We start from the raw sequence: 10,389 nt of genomic DNA, 5'->3' as shown, positions 1-10,389 counted from the left end.
GGTAAATGGGTATCTGATTTTGGGTAATATGATTGAGTATTACCTAAGCCGCAATTTTTTTTCTTAATGCATATTCGGTCCCATGCTCGAATTCTTCACATGTCCTTGATATTTAGGGAAGTGTTCTTGTCAATTTTGAGTTTATTTTTCATCCACAATTCACATTTCCACGTACATACTTTTGAAGTATCCAAATATTCTACATTGTGTAAGAAAACAACTACAAATGCCACAACAGCCCTTCTTTTTAAGCTTTATTTCACTCCATTACGAATCTTGTCCATAAGCTTTACAAATGAACCATATTACAAATCTCCATTTAATTTGTATTCATTGTGTATAATAATAAATCGTCTATATTGAAGGTTAAATGATTTATCAGTTGAGGAATGAGGCGTACATGAGTTGGTTCCATGTATCGGGTAAGCCAGGAACACACCAATGGCTACAATCGACACCTCTGTCACTATAGGACGATGGATGTGCATCTTTCCTCAATTGAGACAACGTTGTTATATCAAGCAACGTTACCGGTTTCTTTATGCTACTTAAAACCTTGTTCAAAACCACTTGAGCTTCGGGTAAACCAGCTGGGTATGATGATCCTTCAATTGGGTGTAATTCTCCATAATAATTATTTTCTTAAACAATTGGATTATTGGAGTTATCGTGTGATTAGCCTAGGATTTGTCTTTTTAACCATAGGTATTCTTTCGACTTACCTCTCTCTAGAAAAACCCCCTCCCCAGAGGAGAGCATAAGCTCCAGGATGAGTATGTCCTGGATTACCGCTGTAATAGCTTGCTTCTCGGGTGGCTCGCACCCTGGGTGGTGCGGCATTACTAGATGTTTTTCCATAATTTTCGCATTCAGTTCTAGCTATTTCTGCACCTTCTAATCGACCTGAACAACATATACGGATCCCCTCCGCCCCTGTGACTCGATTGCTGAAATAGTATCTCTCCCCCAAAAAGCATGTTTTTTTTTACCGACGCACCCAATTTTTCCGATTCGGCGGTTCGATCTACGATTTATCATTCATGGACGTTCCTTTCCCCTAGTTTGGTTCAAAAAACAGCCGATTAGATTTTTGTATGTTACAAAACATATATACAACCGGTTTAAAGGATTCATAAGCATGTATGTGAGATATACTTACATGTAATGTGTAGGTGATATTCCTTGAAAAAACACTTTGGTTTTTGATGGGTTCACATTAAGGTCGACCCATTTTCCCCAAGTCGACATACCCTTGTAGTATGCGGCTAGGCGATCCATATCTTTTGAGATAGTCGACCCGTCTTGTATGTAATCGAATCTGTTACATTAATTGACCACAATGTTTTATATCATATAATCCACTGGTATAATCTATATACATAAATATATTTGAATACTAAGATATGAACATACGGCTGCATATCGCCAGTGTGGGTCCACCAATGCCACGAGTTGAAAACGAGCACATCCATATCTTTCCATGTATCGCCTCCATTAATCGAATCCAAACACAAAACCCTTCCAATGCTTTGTTTCACGATGTCTATCAAATATGGAGTTCGGTACAAGTATATCGTCGCATTGTAATCCTATGTTTAAGCGCATTATAAACATTAGTTAAAGTTTGATAAAGTATCAAAATACATAAATATTTTTATTTTAACAATAAGTGTTGGATTCATAGGCCTTTGTTTAGCCTGGGTATTAGTTGAAATTAAAAAAAAAATGGAGGAGATGGGTGTGGGACGGTCTGTCCTAAGTCCAACTTGTTTGAAATTTCTTGTTTAGTAAGTTGCAACTTTAGTTTAGTCTTTATATATTTCACGTTATGTAATTGTAATCTTTGTCACATGACATTTAATAAAGAATACCTACATGCTACCCGTGGATGTAGGTCGGTCTAAACCGAACCATTTTAAATTCTCGTGTTCGTTTATTGCTTTTTTTGGTTGTGTTTGATTCATGTGAGTGCATATCCTAACCTTAAGCTCACACACACTTTTACATAAATCTTTTCCTAAATCTACATCATTTGACTAAAATAAGACTTGGACCCTAAATATTTATGTTTAGAGATGAACAAATGGGGCATTTTCAAGAATAGGAACGGGGTAGGAACTGGTTTCGGGTATTGTCAACAAAAGTCAAGAACCAGGTCTGGTAGGAACCAGTTTCGGCTATGGTCGGGTTTTGAACGGGTTTACCTAGTTTTTATCTGGTTTTCGCCGGGTCAAGTCCGGATTTTGACCGAGTAGAGATGAAACTGGTTCCGAGGGTTCGGGTACGATTATTATGAGGAAACGAACCTGGTTCATACCTGCGGGTCTGGTAGGACCAGATCCGATTCCGGGCAGGTACCCGAGTCTGATCCGGAACCAGGTTGTTTTGCCAACTCCTATTTGATGGATACCATTTTAACATGGCATGGCTAAGGTACCTGCCCTTTATTAAATAAATAACAATGTGTTGCAAATATTTTACAACTTTTATGTTTTTGAGGGTATTTGTTTGTATGTTTGTTTTAGTGTTTGCAAGTAGTTTTGACATTGTTTTGAGGTTGGTCACATGTGATGTTCCTCATTACTAAAATCCAAAAGTACACCTCTCCTTGACACATAATCACTATGAACGGAATCACTTTTTGTCGCACTATCTTATCACTTTCCACATTGGGAACATGCTCGTGAAACTTTAGGTTCATATTATCTGGCTACATCTCACGTTGTGGAAACCTGTGATTCACGGGGTAAGGTTGTTCATTCACCTTTTGCAAACACCTTGGTGCTATGATTGGATAGATATTATTACATTATTTAATACAGAAAAACCTAGTTTAAAAATATATATAAATACCATGATTCATAAATTAATTACTATTCGGCTATTTTGTTTCGTTTCTTCTGAAACAATTACCAGTCTATTATAATTCTCTTAAAACAAATAATAACTTAATAGACTTCCATCACAAGAATTTTTTATTTTAATGGGCAACGAATCCTTCAAATGTGTTACTGGCTAAATTCATCAAATCGGGATACACTCGTTTTTCGATCCAGGAAAAGCCCTCACCTAAGGCCAACGCCCGTGAACACTCGCCCGAAGGCATGACAGTGCGGTTAGATAAAACTCCTTCAATTCAATGATCCAACTAGTGAAAACCACATACTCGTCTAGTAATGCCGAGAGCAGGAATCAAACCTGGTTCACATGAAACACCAAGTCTCTTCCACCACTAGTTCATTGGCTCCGTCACAGGAATTACTTTTTAGTTTCTACTATATATAAATAATTTTAATCACTTGTTGAAAGAAAAATACAAAATAGATTATATCCAAGTGAAGAATTTATAAATAAATTAAAAAAAAATCATATTTTTTTAATCTTATTCTTATAATTCAGAAGACCTATTATCAAAGAGTTACTTCAAATTAGTTTTCTGATATAAAGTACTAAAGTTTTATTTAAGATGGATGCAGGAATAGATAAAATAGAGTAAATATTTTACAAAAAATTTGAAAAAAAAAATGACTAACAAGAATCTAAGTTAGAAAAGAATTAAGTAAGAAATTATATTTTCTGAAGGTCGTAATCCAGAAGATCATACATTTAAATTCTCCAAATCTGTTAAGACGGATATTATTATTATTATTATTATTATTATTAATGGAGTTAGTCCGACAGGCAGTCATGTCCTCAAATAGGAACTTATACATCAACTGTTCTTTCAATGGTGTTCTCCCAGCAAGTGACATGCATTTGTGAAAATCAAATTCATGAACTGTTAAGAAAAAAACTTTATGGAAAACCTCCTGACTACCCGAGCTAGCTCATGATGGTTCGTTAAGACATCGACTACCTTGGCTAGCCTCATTAAAATTATTTAATAATTAATTAATTATATTATTTAGTTAATGACATATAATTCTTACTAGAATTACTTCAAATTTATTTAAGTTTTATAAACTCATTGTTAAAGGTTTTATGAGGATGACAAGAAAGAGACGTGTCAAAAGGACTCAAATACCAACAATTTCAAGTTTGTCCATATAGTTTGACCTGCCCAAACCACCACGGACCACTCCTCCAACTTCCTACGCCTTTTGTTACCGACGGTGGGGCTTTTGGGCCCGTCGGAGCCGTGGGGTCCGGTTAGTGGTTGATTTGGTACATGCAACTTGTTTAATATAAAATAAAAAAACAAAATAATAATTTTTATTATTATACACTTTAAAAACTTGTTAGCCTTTTGCAGGTCACATTATCATAAAGTATTATTAAACAATCACCTTAATAATTGGATAGGCTGGTATATTTAATTATTTACTATTAATGCATGAGACAAAAAGTAAAAAAAATAAATAAAGCATATAAAAATTCCCTAAAAAGAATAAATAAACGAAAACGAACCTGAAAAGCGAGGGTAGTAAGAATGTCTCTATGCAGTAAAGTGGTTTTGGAATTGGGCACCGACGCATGAAGCAAACAAGCCAACGATTCCCACTGATTTAGACTCAGTGAGTCACCCACAAACATAACCTTTTTTCCTCTCCATTTGTTTAACAAATCCACCCCATTAAATCTACATTCATCCATCATCATTCAATTAAAATTAGAAAAAATAATAAACTTACTATGTTTAAAGTATTTCAAGAAGAGACGTTAAATTTAAAATTAGTTGGACCGAGTGGTTAAAAATCAACTTCTTGTTAATTTTGTTATCTTGGCTAAGTTTTTTTAGCTGAGATTTGTGGTTATATATTTTATCTTTGGCCGATAAAAGAAATTATGAAAATGTCATAGTTTTGATGCACCTATGTTTTCTTTCGGGCCGAGTCGCGATCCAACAGTCATACACCCATGTATTTTTTACTGATGTGATGCTTGAAAGTATTTAATGAATCAGTGTTACTCAAATAGTAAATAACATGTATAAAGGGCTCATACTATGTTTTAGAAAAATATAAGTAGCATATATGTGAAGTTATGGAAAAATCAATAAAATATGTGAAATCTATTGAAATTATTTGATTGGAAGGTGCAATTATTTTGTCTTGAGAACTAAGAGAACATAAAGAGGAGTTATATTTATTGCAAAAGTGTCACTTCTTATAATTCCTTTCCTTTTAATGTTCAATAAATATGTATAACTTGTGTAAATCAATTCCAGTTTGGAGCCGAAAACTCGGGTCCACGAGTCTAGATGTCATGAACTCTAGGCTCGAGCCCTAATTACCTCTTGTGCCAATCAACATAAGAGAAGATATTGGTCATATGAGATCAAGGGACCATGGGCTCATTAGCTTGGTTTTTTCAGAGGTTATAAAATTTTTTATGACACTTGACCAAACACACATGGGTGTAGTCTTATCTATATGTTCTTTCTTTTCAAAAGTTACATGTTTGATCAAGTATTGATTATATTATGTTAACATTATCTCTTTCTTGTTCATTGCCCAAAACCCTTGAATCAGGGAGAGAGAGAGAGAGAGAGAGAGAGAGAGAGAATGTACCTTGGGAGGTCACAAGTATCTGGTTTCCAAGCATACTTAAGATACTGAGTGTCTGAGCGACCATGTTTAAGGCAATCAAACTCAGAATCAATGAAGGGACAGGTTGAAGTTACATAAAGTGGATATGAAGTGTCTTGAACCCATCTTCCTTTGTACAAATCACACCCTAGCAGCCCTCTTCCTCTTGGTCTTGGTCTTGGTCTTGTTCTTGATCCCCTTACAACTCTTCTTCCCCTCAAGGAACCACTTACACTAATATTACTGCTACTCTTGCTAAATGTTGATAATGACACTACTTCTGTTTCAGCCAATGTTAGAACCACCAAAAGCTGCACATGAAGGAGAAGAAGAAGAAGAAGAAGAAGAAGAAGAAGAAGAAGAAGAAAGATCTTGCTTTGGTACCCAAAACCCATATCTTTATTGGATTTTGGTTTGAGAAACTATGTGTAGAAAAAGCTGTCTTTATGCTACTTGGTCTCTCATGCCATCACCCATCATTCATTTTATATACGAAAGAAAAAACAATAATGTTTTAAGCATTATCATTAGAAAAGTTTTATTTAGAATTAAAAACATATAAGATGTGTTGGTATATAATAAATATATGTTAATAATTTAGTATTTAAGAAACATGCGTTTTAACGGTCCTTACATTCGACCACATGTTATCTCACTGAGATAATATTTTAATTATAACTAGTGATTTTCATGTGCGCGTTGCGGTGAATTCCTTCTTTATGAAGCGGTGGGTCGACACGAATTCAGTTGATATCGTTTATTTTCTTTACATATTAAATTCAAAAGGTAAATACGTCAAATTAACATATAAAAAAAGTTAAATATTCAAAATGTTTATTCGGTCGTTAAAATTGAACGTTACAGAAAAGAGCCGACGCGAATTCAGTCGGCTTCTTACAATATAAAAGAAACCATTTAAAAACACACACACAGTTTGCACAAAAAAAAATACAAAAAACAAAAATCATTTAACAAATCAGACGGCTTCAAATGGACCAATAGAAACCAACGACAACCAACTTCAATATTTATATATCATATCTTTATCTTATATATGTATTTTTTGTTAATTTTTTGTTTTAACTTTCTTTTACAATATATGAAATCTAGCTAACTTTGCATTTCAATGGATTTTAGCACACTACTTTATTTATGCGAGCAAACAACATCCTATGAGACCACTAGCTAGGTAGATCTACAACAATCATTCCTAATAAATATCTTAGAATTAAAAACATATAAGATGTGTTGGTATATAATAAATATATGTTAATAATTTAGTATTTAAGAAACATGCGTTTTAACGGTCCTTACATTCGACCACATGTTATCTCACTGAGATAATATTTTAATTATAACTAGTGATTTTCATGTGCGCGTTGCGGTGAATTCCTTCTTTATGAAGCGGTGGGTCGACACGAATTCAGTTGATATCGTTTATTTTCTTTACATATTAAATTCAAAAGGTAAATACGTCAAATTAACATATAAAAAAAGTTAAATATTTAAAATGTTTATTCGGTCGTTAAAATTGATCGTTACAGAAAAGAGCCGACGCGAATTCAGTCGGCTTCTTACAATATAAAAGAAACCATTTAAAAACACACACACAGTTTGCACAAAAAAAATACAAAAACAAAAATCATTTAACAAATCAGACGCCTTCAAATGGACCAATAGAAACCAACGACAACCAACTTCAATATTTATATATCATATCTTTATCTTATATATGTATTTTTTGTTAATTTTTTGTTTTAACTTTCTTTTACAATATATGAAATCTAGCTAACTGCATTTCAATGGATTTTAGCACACTACTTTATTTATGCGAGCAAACAACATCCAATGAGACCACTAGCTAGGTAGATCTACAACAATCATTCCTAATAAATATCTTATTCATAACAAAGGTATTGATATGTTTTGAAAAGGATGACATGTAAGCAGACCATCCTCTATCCTAAAAGAAAGATATGTTATTTCCAATGAGACTATCGGCTTTATAAAATTCTAACTACAGACTAAATAAAAGTAGTCAAATAATATATTGAACTAATACTCAACCATCACTTTGTAGAAAAATATATTGCGCTACTGTGCTAGTGAAGTTGCCACTAATATATATGAAAAGTCATAAAAGCGTAATACGTATAAGATACAACATCATAAAACAACATATAGAATGAATTACTGAAAGACAATAGCAAATACTAGATATAACATCATAAAACAATACATGGAAAGAATTACTAGAAGAAAACATCAAGCAAAATTTACTATTTGCCACTAGCTATATCATAATGATATTACAAGTATGGTTGATATAATAATGCATGCAAATATATCGGCTAAATAGTAGTATATTCATTTTTAACAATTGTCTTAGTAATCAAATATTAGAAAAAGAAAACTTTGATTTTACGTGGTTTTTTAAAATTATCAATTTTTGTCTAATAGTTATTTTAGGTTTTTATGGTATAATAGTCTTAATTAACTATCAGTTTTAGTCCAACCTATTAACTTCATCCACTAATCGTTAGTTAATACAACTTTGAGAGACTTTTAACCTATTAACCTATCAGTTTTTTATATTTTTCACAAACTTTTAATTCATATGAATTTTTGGGTTTTCTATCAAAATTAAGTTTTATACTTTTTGTTATTTTTTAGTATTATGGTTTCTTATATTTGTTTATATATAAATATCTATATACTTTTTATTAAATATAATTTTTTTCAAAACTAACGCTTTTATGCAAGTGTGCATTTTTAATAAATACAAACCAAGACATCATTCCCATTTTTATGGACTTGCAATGTGATTAATATGTGAATAATTGTTTCACACTCTACAGAGTACAAAAATTTAGTTGTTCGAAAAAAAATACAAACCAAGAATTAAATTAATAAACAGATTTTCAAAAACCCTTCGTCATTTGAAAAGTAAAAAATATACAAAAAAAAAAAACACTACAGCTATAAAAAGTACAAATAAAAGTATTCAAATAAATAAATACACAGTTTTTAATAAAAGCTCTGGTTTCGAAAAAAATATTTAAAAAAAATAAAAAAAAGTATGTATTTATATATAAACAAATATAATAAACCATAATAGTTAGAAATAACAAAAAGTATAAAACTTATATTTAGTAAAAAAAAGAAATATTCATATGAATTGATATTGATGTTAAATTGCATGATTGATGATTGTAGATGAATTGGATGCTTTGGAATAGTGGAAGACCTTTTCACCGTAATTCGTCCCAAGTCGACTGGAATGGAAGTGTCCTCAAAAACCCAAATTTTTTGGTATCTAACAAAAAATCTCGTCGTGTGTATGGCGTACGTAGCCATAAGCTACATGCCTGAAGTTCTACCAAAAGGTATTTGATGGCGTAAGCTACAACCATGCCGTAAGCTACAGTCTTAGCTTTCTTCATAAAATCTTCATTCCAACTTTGTTTTCCTCCCCGTTTGCGATCATGTCTTTGTAATTCAACCCTCTATTATATCATCTTTCATTACCTTCATTTTCAATCCATTTGTATCCTCCGAATCACGTCCAATCTTTACGGTTATTGATTTCTCATAGTTATTCAATTCCACACATATAAACACTCACAAACCCATAAAGTTAAATCACTTAAACATGTTAAACACCATTCCAAACCCATTCCATCATGTACTCATGTACATGTGACGTAATTTGTTGTTTGGATGTGTGGTACACATGTGCATGTATGTGCTTATTTGTTTTATGTGCGTATGCAAACATATGATTTATTTTCATATAGGTGTTCGATCTCACCTCCTCTTTGGATAGGTGCTTTTTAATTGTGGAAATTGTTATACTCCTAGCTTGTATTATAACATCACATGACAAATGGGAGATGGTAAAGGAACATGTTTCGAGTTCAGGGGTGAGGCTGGGTTGTCAGTATGGCGCTCGATTTAGTCGATGGCATATTTGATTACGATTAAACACCTAATAACCACACTCCTCTCCATTTTATTCTCGGCATAATTCTTTTGGACATAATTCATTTCATCTGTTGTGGTAGTGAACTACCGATCGAAGTTTTTTATTTTGTGGTTTATAATTATATGCGGTTCTTATAATATTTATTTGATTGCCTCTATGCCACATGTGCGCATCTGTGTTTGCATGTTCTAGGAATATTTTCTACCTACAGAATCTTTTATTATTTTTTCATATTTTAACCAACATGCATGCCGTAGTTAGGACTAGCAGAGAAAACAAATGAGGGAGGGAGATTAGTTAATTATAAAAGTAAATTAACTAATCAACATATACATCAATTAATCCTTTCAATTCTCATTTGTGGCATAGTGGTAGGAGGTTTGGGTTCTCCAATAAAGACTCAAGTTCAAATCCCACTTGTGTCACTTTTGGATCGATATTGGCAATGAAGGATTTGAGCTGGGCCTTGTGTAAAGGTTGTTAGTTCGAACCCTGGGTCCACCCGGGTTTTCGTCCCACCCTATATTACGTCAGATAATTATGCTCTTGTGGGGACACAATGATTGTCAAATAGCAGTCGGCGGTATGATTTCCCGATGAAACACCCAAGCCAAACTCTAAAATTAGAGAGTGCTGTAGTCTAAATACAAAAAAAAAGTCATCATTTAAAAAAACAAAAAGAAGTGTTTGTCGTGCTTCTATCGAATATTTAGTTTGTCATGTGATTATATATCATCAATTAGATTTAAATCGAAGAATTATTCAGTATAAAAAAATCCAAAATTCATCACAAATGTCAACGTAGCCAGGCATATATGTTTAAAATTTTTTAAATTTAATTAGAATTATGATTGTTAGATTAGTGGTTATATTATT

General features: G+C 32.6%; 1 pseudogene across 1 annotated transcript; it reads right to left on the bottom strand.

The window, feature by feature from the left end:
- Nucleotides 1-234: 234 nt before the first annotated feature.
- Nucleotides 235-6,018, bottom strand: LOC143611145 (protein trichome birefringence-like 38; annotated as a pseudogene). The gene is made up of 6 exons (XR_013149719.1): nucleotides 5,511-6,018; nucleotides 4,408-4,579; nucleotides 1,414-1,589; nucleotides 1,160-1,318; nucleotides 1,047-1,057; nucleotides 235-680 (listed from the first exon to the last, which is right to left on the bottom strand). The product of XR_013149719.1 is annotated as a protein trichome birefringence-like 38 (transcript).
- Between the last annotated feature and the right edge of the window lie 4,371 nt (nucleotides 6,019-10,389).

The sequence above is a fragment of the Bidens hawaiensis genome, unplaced genomic scaffold (genome assembly GCF_021521415.1).
Source record: "Bidens hawaiensis isolate Kalapana, Puna unplaced genomic scaffold, B.hawaiensis_p1.1 tig00029621_1, whole genome shotgun sequence".
NCBI lineage: Eukaryota > Viridiplantae > Streptophyta > Magnoliopsida > Asterales > Asteraceae > Bidens > Bidens hawaiensis.
This window is presented reverse-complemented; position numbering and strand designations above follow the sequence as displayed.